Genomic DNA, 10,100 nt, shown 5'->3' on the forward strand with positions numbered 1-10,100 from the left:
ATCCTTTGCTCTATTAATTTTTGAATGTTAAACTACCTTTAGTATATTAAATCTTCCCTAATTTACGGAACATCTCTTAAATTTGGGAATTTCTTGTGTTTAGAGATGTAATCATCAAACACAGTTTATCAAAATAGATTATTTTTTCATTGTTTTTTGTTTATTTTTGTTTTTGTTTTTGAGAGAGAGAGAATGCGTTTGGGGGTTGGGAGCATAGGGAGAGAATCTCAGGACTCAGTCTCACAACAGCAAGATCATGAACTGAACCAAAATCAAGAGTTGGAAGCTTAACGGACTGAGCCACCCAGTCACCCCTGAAATAGATTATTTTCATTGAGGAGCAATGTAAAAGGATTTCTTTGAAATTCAATCTCTGTCTGGAAACATGAATTAATGTTTGCATAGTTGTAAGAATAATATATATGAAAAGGCTTTGAATAATGAAAAAGAATGTACAAATCTGAAAAGTTTTTTTATTATAATGTGGAGCTAAAGAACAATCTGAAAGTAGGATGATTTCCCTTTATACTATTTATTTTTGTAAGACCTGTAGAGATATTATACACCAAGTAAAGTTATAGACACTCTTTTTTTTTTATGTTTTATTTATTTCTGAGAGAGAGAGAGACAGCGTGAGCACGGGAGAGTCAGAGAGAGAGGGCAATACAGAATCTGAAACAGGCTCCAGGCTCTGAGCTGGCTGTCAGCACAGAGCCCTATGCGGGGCTCGAACCCAGGAACAGTGAGATCATGACCTGAGCTGAAGTTGGACACTTAACCGACTGAGCCACCTAGGTGCCCCTAGACACTCTTTTCTTAAACAAAAACTTCTCAGACATTTGCATTCAAAAGAGAACAAATGTCTTTTTTGAGCGTATATATTTTTATTCAGCTATTTTCATGTAAATTATCTCATTGAATTTCCAGACTCTCAAAGATATTTTCTACATTAGAAAAATAAGACATTTCAGGCTGCAAAGGGTTAGGAATCTTACACAGAGTCACACAGGTAGGAGATCAAAGGACCAGCATTCAAACCTCTGGAATCTAAGTACAAACCTAGATAGACTCTTTGGACCATACCAAAGACCACTTTCTTAATCACAGAGAAATGAGAAATGAGATTATAACTCAAAGATTCTCTGCAGTCTGTTCTGTTACAGTTGCAGCATGAAATACATAAGAAAGTTAAGTAGTGTCTCCCATGAAAATTACATGATCACCAAAGCCCAGGTAAATTACATGATCATTTACCTGGACTTTGAAGGAAACCATCCTGGAAGTCTTCCTGTGGAATGATCTTTTCTTTCAACTACTAACCATGTATTGGTATCTTACGATTATGCTGGTATGTTAGAGAGCTATGGGGAAAGCAGGATCCTTAGCAAAGTCAGTTCTGGAAGGTGGAGAGACACTGTTACAAAGTAGAGGACTTTGGGGATAATATACAAGTTCCTGAGGCCATCCTGGAAGGATTTCAAATCCTGAGGCCTTGACAAGAAACAGGATCACAGTAGGAGATACAGAGCTACAGAGCATTTGAGAGTCTAGGAGACAGTGAATGATCTCGGTGTCTGGAACTTCAGGAGGTGGCTACTAGGAACTGGAATAAAGACACAATGGATGAATTTAGTGTTGAAGGTTTTCAGGGCAGATAGCACACGTGGGGCAGTAATGTTGGGTGGAAAGAGGAGTGAGTAGTAGGTGACAACTAGAACTAAGAAAAACAGAGTGGGTCTTCCTGTGGGGAAGCTATCAGAGTGACATGCAAACCACAGAAGGGTAGGAAGACAGTTCCAGTGAAGGCAAGGAATTCAGGTTAACTCAAGGAAGAAGCTGAATGAGCAATGCCCCAGTTCTTCAGTCATGACTCCTTTGATTATCACTCACACGTCCTTACATTTGGCAAGATGTGGCAAATTTTCAGGCTTGTAGTTCCAGTTTTTAGAGCTAAAAGTATCACTGATTGTCATGATTAAGTAAATCTAGTATTTCCCAAGTATTACTTTTTAATAAGACTAATTTTCCTTGCTAGATTTCTGTTAAACTATATTCATCTCAGTTTCAATGCAGTCAGTTGAAAGCTTTGCTGAGTAATTTCAAGGGCACTTAGTCATTGATTTGATGATTGGAAAGTTACTTTGGCTCCAGTCACTAATGGTATGTTTTACACCATTAGCTTCCTTTTTCTCAGGCCTTCAGACTCAGACTGAATTATACAACCTGCTCTCCTGGGTTGGCAGCTTGCAGACAGAGACTGTGGGACTTCTTAGCCTCCATAATCAAAAAGGCCAATTCCTATAATTATCTATCTATCTATCTATCTATCTATCTATCTATCTATCTATCCATCCATCCATCTATCATCTATCTGTCTGTCTGTCTGTCTCCTACTGGTTCTCTGGAGAACTGTAATACACCAGATGAAGTGTAAAATCTTAATATCTGTAGTTCGTATGCAAACAGTTTAAAATATAATTTTCTCTTCTTCGGTTTCAGGAAGAAATAAGTTTAGTTAAATTAGAATAGTACGTTCAACTAGGTAAATTCAAATATGCTACTCAGGCTAAATAAACATAATGTATCACTTGTCTAAGTAGTTTATTATGTCATAGAATTCACCACTCTATATGATCAGATTTTTTAAAAACCTTGTTTTCCTAGGGCATGTACTCTCTCTATGCCTAGGATGGTATTCATACTCCATACCATTTAAGAAAGTCCTTTCAGCTTAAAAGCTAAATCCAACCATCTCTTCTGTACATGTTTCCCTGACCCTTCTTCTACTGCTATCATTCTGAAATGAATTATTCCATCCTCTGAACAATTTATGAATATATATATACATACACACACACACACACACACACATATATATATACATATGCATATATATAGTGAGAGGAGCAGAGGGAGACAGGGAGACAGCGTCTTAAGCAGGCTCAAGGTGGGGCCTGATGTGGGGGTCAGTCCCCTGACCCTCAGATCATGACCTGAGCTGAAATCAACAGTTGGACACTCAACTGACTGAGCCACCCATATGCCCCAACATATATATGTTCTATTTTTACCATAGTATTTTATAGCTACTATGTCTCCCAGTGATTATTCATAGAGATATATTATATCATTTTTATTTGTATATCCATAGCACCTAGCCTAGTAACTGTTCCCAGTACATAATCAGCAAGTTTTGTTGAATTGACATATGTATGATCATGGACTAACTTGCCACTTCCGTAATTTTGACCAATTTTGAAGTGTATTTATTTAAATAAACATATATTAAATAAAATAGGGTGTAAGATAATGATGAACGAGGTATGAAAACTTCCTTAAAGCATTTAATGTCTAGGATGGAACAAGAGGTATAATGTCTTCATTCATGGAAGGTTTTTAAAAATTGTCTAAGTGTGAGAAATTTCTAGGTAGTATATTTCCATCCTATAATTCTCTTCTGCCTCTTTCTCTTTGATCCCATTTCTTCTAGTACTTTTCCTATCAAGCTTGAGAGTCTCAGAGATGTAGAGCATGCCCTCTATATGTTTAATTAAGAAAAAGGTTTATATAAGATTGTTTCCCAAACTTGAGTAAAATATAATTTCCCTTAAAATGAAAACATTTTTATGGATTCCTAGTGTTGGTTTAACTTCTATTATGATGATATGAAAATATGTGTAAGGATAAGACTGGATATAAACTTATTAGTGCTTTTAGAACTAAAAACTCAAAGTACATTTAGAGATTAGACGCATAAATCTAGAACTTATTTAAGTAGAATTAGAATATTAATTAAATGTGATACATGATGTCATTGAAATTTAAATCCTGGTTCTGAATTTAATAGTACAAACACGCATTTGCTTGTTTTATGTTTTATGTTTTGTGTACTTGATTTTGCTCTTTTGAACTGCCCAGATTATTCTTTGGTTATTTTTCACTCTCACTCTCATTTTAATTAATTAATTAAGCTTTAGAAAGTGAGAGCACACTTTCTTGTGGGGCTGGGGGTGTGAAATCTTACTCAGGCTCCACACTCAGCACAGAGCCTGATGCAGGGCTCAATCTCATGACCATGAGATTAACCAACTGAACTATCCAGGCTTCCCTTAATTTCATTTTTAATAGAAATATTTTTGCAGTTACGAAAACATTATTTTAATAGGCCAATTTTATTCATGGTGCATTATGAAATGCAATACTGAAAACCTTAAAAGACCATTTACTAAAAATTCCCTCACTGTGTATTTACTAACATATATACTGCTAGTGAACTCATATAAGTTGGTAGGTGCAAACACATGAGCTTCCCAGCATGTTTACTTGCAACCTGAACTAACTGTTCTGCTACCAGCTTAGTTTGAGTTCAACAGGACCTACTAACATACTTTCACAGCTTTCAGCCATCACATAGCACCAAACTGATAGAAACCCACACATACACAAGGGCACAGGAGTTAGTGGCAGCATTGATTTTTAATTTGGTTCTCTAGACGATTCATTTACTCCAATATTTGATCCCCTGGATTTAACAGGACTTCTCTGATGCATCTTGAAGGTGTCTCGGAAACCTCCTTGGGCACTGCATCCATCAAAACATTTTCTCACTCTTGGTTGTTGTTGGATATAACACAATGCGTGCTCAAGAATTCATTTTATTTCTTGTCTTGAGAGAAGGAGAGATGGCATAGTAGCATTTGCCACCTGAGTACTTTCTACTCAAAATATAAATATTGCTGGAACTCTTTCTAATTATACCAGCTTTTCCTGTGTTGGCCAAAATATTCAGTCTCCATTCAGTCCCACAGGAGTTTTGATTCACAGTCCTTCAATCCTTGGCTCTCTCTGTGGTTGTATTTCTAACTTGTTACATGCATGTAATTAATTATAATTCAATATAGAAGGTTATAATCAATGTAAGAGATTTTTTGTAAGATAAAATTGTGTAAGATTTCAATTAAGTGAGATGCTTTCATCTAGGGTATTGGAAAAGATACATAGAAATATAATAAATGAGTGATAGCCATACCAACCATTATAACTCCATTTTCTGGTTCACTTTGCCCATAACTAGAATTCAGTTCCTTTCCCTTCTCCTTCTACAGTCTATCTGTCTGACCATGAATATCAGAGCCTACACAAGGTTGTGTGTCAGCTCTGGAGAATTAGAAGAAGGCACCCCTTTCTCCAGGTGAATGTAGCCCACCATCAGATTGTATAATTTGGTAAGCAGGGAACATGCTGGGATTGAATCCTCATTTTTATTTCCTTTGATTGGATGTCCTTATTCAAGGCAGAATCTACACAATGATCTATGGTGATGGTGACCATTATTCACGTATTAAAAAAATTTTTTTTCTAACATTTTTTATTTATTTCTGAGAGAAAGAGAGACAGCGTAAGAAATGGAGGGTCAGAGAGAGAGAGAGACACAGAATCTGAAACAGGCTCCAGGCTCTGAGCTAGCTGTCAGCACAGAGTCCGATGTGGGGCTCGAACCCACGAACCGTGAGATCATGACCTAAGCCGAAGTCAGCCACCCAACAGACTGAGCCACCCAGGCTCCCCCACCATCATTCACTTAGATCTTGTAGTTACATAAATCCGTTTTTTTTTTTTAATTTTTTATGTTTATTTTTTTAGAGAGAGACAGAGTGTGAACAGGGGAGGGGCAGAGAGGGAGGGAGACAGAATCCCAAGCAGGCTCCAGGCTTTGAGCTGTCAGCACAGAACCCGATGAGGGGCTCTAACTCGCAAACCATGGGGTCATGGCCTTAGCTGAAGTATGATGCTCAACCAACTGAGCCACCCAGGGGCCCCATAAATCAAGTTTTAAAAGATTTTATTTTATTTTAAATAATCTCTGACTCTTGATTTCAGCTTAGCTCATGATCTCATGGTTTATGAGATTGAGCCCCATGTTGGACTCTGTGCTAACAGCGTGGAGCTGCTTGAGATTCTCTCTCTTCTTCTCTTTCTGCCCATCCCTTGCTCACTCTCTCTCTCTCAAAATAAATAAACTTATTTTTTTTAATGTCATCTAGTGTAGTTTTCACCTAGAAGTTCTGGTCTTTTTATTATCCCTTTCTCCAGTTATATTGGGATATAATTGACATGTAACACTATGTTAGTTTAAGGTGTACAACATAATGATGATATATATATATATGTACATATATATATATCACCTCACATAGTTAAATTTTTTTTCTTGTGATAAGAACTTTTAAGATCTACTCTTTTAGCAACTTTCCAACTGTACAATGTAGTATTGTTAACTGTAACTACTATGCCATACATTATATCCCCAGAACTTATTTATCTTATAAATAGTTTTCTTCTATTTTTAATAAGTTTCTGAACATATGGAGTACAGTCAGTACAATTAACTGTTTTAATGCCTTTGTTAATTCTATTATTGTGTCAGTTCTGGGTCAATTTTTAATTGATTGGTTTTCTTCGTTGTGGGTAGTATTTTCCTGCTTCTTTGTATTCCCAGCAATTTTTGACTGGATGTCAGGCAATATAGATTTTACCTTGTTGGCACCTGGACTGGTTTTTATATTCCTATAAACATTTTTCACCTTTTTCTGGGGGTACTGTTATGTTAGTCAGAAACAGTTTTATCCTTTTAGGACTTACTTTTACAATGTGTTAGGCAGGATTAGAGAAGCATTTAGCCTTGGGATAATTTTGTCCCTTTACTGAGACAAGACCCTTCTGAAAATTCTCCCCAGTATTTCATGAATTATGAGGTTTTCCACCTTAGCTGGTAAGAGCTCTTTCTAGCCTTGTGAGGTCTCTAAGTACTGTTTCCTCTAGAATGTTCTTTGTCCAGTCTTAGATAGTTTCCTCACACACATTTGCTGATTAGTATTTTGCTGAACACTAAAGGTGCTACCCTCTGCACATCTCTTAAGTTTTCTTCCTTTGGACACCTGTTTCCTTTATAGTACTCTATTCTGTGAACTCTGGCTGCCTGGAAGTCTCTAGACTTCCATCTCTGACTTCTCAGTTCAGACAAGTATGCTTGGACCTGTCTGGGTTCCCACTCCCTGAGCCATATCCTGGAAACTCTCAAGGCAGTTGAGATGGAAACTCTCATCTTGCTTACTGTTACTCAGGGATCACTGTCCTTCATTGCCTAATACCCAATGCCTTATAAACCATTGTTTTAAGTATTTTGTCCAGTTTATTGATTGTTTCAGGAAGCAGAGTAAATCTGATCCCTTTACTCCATTCCAGTTAGGAGATGAAATTCCTGAACTCCTTACATCTGGTGGCTCTTCCTTTTTTTTTTTTATGTTTTTTTTTTTTTAATTTATTTCTAGGAGAGAGAGAGAGAGAGAGCATGAGCAGGGGAGGGTCAGAGAGAGAGGGAGTCACAGACTGAAATAGGCTCCAGGCTCTGAGCTGGCAGTCAGCACAGAGCCCGACGCGGGGCTCGAACCCACGAACCGCGAGATCATGACCTGAACGAAAGTCGGACGCTTAACCGACTAAGCCACCCAGGCGCCCCAACTTTTTTTTTTTTTTTAAATATTTTTATTTATTTCTAGGAGAGAGAGAGACAGCATGAGCAGGGGAAGGTCAGAGAGAGAGGGAGACACAGACTCTGAAATAGGCTCCAGGCTCTGAGCTGGCAGTCAGCACAGAGCCCGACGTGGGGCTCGAACCCACAACCGCGAGATCATGACCTAAGCGAAAGTCAGACGCTCAACCGACTAAGCCACCCAGGCGCCCCGTGGCTCTTCCATTTTTGACATACAGCTTGCAATATATCTGTGTTCTTTCCATCAAGCTGTAGAAAGAGAAATAACATGGATTAGGTGTAGATAATTTTATGAGTTAAATCTGCAAGTTGTTGCTCATGTCTGTGACATTACCCTGTGTTTGTAGGTCACGTGGTTATATATGACTGAGAGTCCAGTGGAAAATAATAGTCAAGCTGTAATCTCAGGGAAAAACAGGAAATGGTTTTGGTGAGTGGCTCACCAGCTTCTTCCAGCTTGTACCTTTATGGGCACCAAATACCCATTTTATTCTTCTTCCCACATTGCAAAAGACACTTATTTCATGTCAAGAGAGACAGACATCTAGGTATTTATGATCTTCAGGTGCCGCTTTTTTTCTCACCATCAAATCAGAATTCCACCTCTAATAATTTTGCAGCATATAAAGCAAAAAAGTTTTTTGTTTTCCCAGGCCCACCCAGTAAAAGGTATTGGAACAGGGATAGGATAATTGCAATTAAAACTTCGATTCTGACAAAGGAAAGACTGGGATTCAACTATCGTGTGTGTGGTCCTTGCCAATGATGAATATTCTATCAGGTAGGCATCATGCAGTCCCTCCTTGCTAACAAATGGAGGAGATTCCTTGATTTGATACTTATTCTACTTTCTGAAAACATTTCATCTTTTGTTTTTTGCATGTCCTGACTCCTCTCCTGGGAGGTCCCTCCCTATTAATTACCCTCCACTATCTTTCAGCAAGTTCATTTGGGGAATTAGGCCTTTCTTAGGGGTTGCACAAAATTCACAGCTCTGTTCATGACATTTGGAGGCCTGTATATGTTTGAGGCATGAGTGTTCAAGACATTTTTAGTATTGGTTCGTGGCCTCTTCAGCAATCCAGTTTCCTCAAATATTAGTAGATCTACTTGCATCCACTCAGTTTCATCAGACGGTACATACACCAACATTCTTTTCTAGACACCACTCTAAAGCCCGATTCAGTTTTATGCTTTCTTATCTACATATCTCTTATTTTCAACTTCTGAAGGAATCTGTAGGAATATCAGCCATTATTAGGCTACTGTTGTGTTAAGCTGCTTTCAGTCTCACCTTTTGCTATTTGAGGTCTATAAAGTCATCTTTTTCAGTCTTTTGAGACCCTAAATTCTGGAATCAATACATTACCTTTTATTTGTAATTGATAAACAATTATTTAAGCTGATCTCTGTCTTGCATTAACGTGTGAAAAGCAACAAATGGTTGAAAGACATGCTAAGTTTATGGATCTTGTCAATCACTTCTCTGAGTGCTACAGGCTCATAACATACCTTTCAAATTGCCAAAGCATTTGTTTTATCAAATATTTTTTATCGCATATGGATCACTAGCTTCCCAGTGTGCTCTATCAACAACTAACTTAACTAAAACTGAACAGCTAAACCAACTCTATAAAGTTTAGGTCATTCTTGGGGACTTCTTCTGCTTTTGGTATTAATAATTTAAAATAAATCAATAAAGTAATGCAATGGCTTATACATTAGAATTTATTTCCCTTTCCCATGAAGTCCAAAATGAGTACTCTTCATTAGCAGGTATCTCACCTTCAGGTGGCACCAACCCAGGCTTTCTCTCTTTTGCTAAAACCCTTGGTGAATAGGTAACTAGTTTCTGCATAAAAAACAAAACTGTGGAAGATAGAGTAGGAAAACCAACAAAATGGAATTCTTGACATCTTTCATAAAGTTTCATGATCAAGTTTCACATCACTAGACTTTTCAACCATGTTAGCTAACATTCCTATTATTGTCAAAGGTTGTTTTAGTTGGATTTTCCTCTACTTGCTGTGTCAAACATAATTAATACAGTTGTCAAATGCGTTTTCCATTAACATCAACAAACCATCCTTAACATAGCATTGCTCCCGGCTGCCTTCCTGTTATCTCTTTGTGTAAAGCAAGTCTTAATGTTGAATGCTTGAGTTTCCAGTAAAGTATTTGATGTATCGGGCTGTGTACAGGACATTTAGCTTTGCCCAAGCGATGAAGCCTCAACATACATAAGAAAGGAGTTCAAAGGCAGGCTAAGGTCTGAAGAAGCCCTTGGAATTCATGTTTCTTTGAGGGTGAATCTTGTAGTAGGAATGTGGTCTCTGTTGCCTCAGAACCTGTGACCATACCTTTGAATTTCCCTAGAATAGAAGAAAATCCACAGATTAGTCTCTGATTCACACTTGACTCCTGTTTTTTGTTTGTTTGTTTTTTCCATCTTACAGATCATCAGAACCCAAACTATTCTTCTTGGTGATACCCAAGCTGAACTCATTTCTTCAGCTAAATTTAAACAGTTGTACTTTCTTTTTTTTTT

General features: G+C 37.6%; 1 non-coding gene and 1 pseudogene across 1 annotated transcript; both read right to left on the bottom strand.

Moving 5' to 3' along the window:
- Positions 1-7,655: 7,655 nt before the first annotated feature.
- On the bottom strand, positions 7,656-7,739 carry TRNAE-UUC. Its single transcript has one exon. It is a non-coding gene; the product is annotated as a tRNA-Glu (tRNA).
- Positions 7,740-9,816: 2,077 nt separating this feature from the next.
- Positions 9,817-10,100, bottom strand: part of LOC120246241 — a 3,150-nt pseudogene continuing 2,866 nt past the window's right edge.

This window comes from Hyaena hyaena, unplaced genomic scaffold (assembly GCF_003009895.1).
Source record: "Hyaena hyaena isolate Hyena2069 unplaced genomic scaffold, ASM300989v1 scaffold_462, whole genome shotgun sequence".
Lineage (NCBI taxonomy): Eukaryota > Metazoa > Chordata > Mammalia > Carnivora > Hyaenidae > Hyaena > Hyaena hyaena.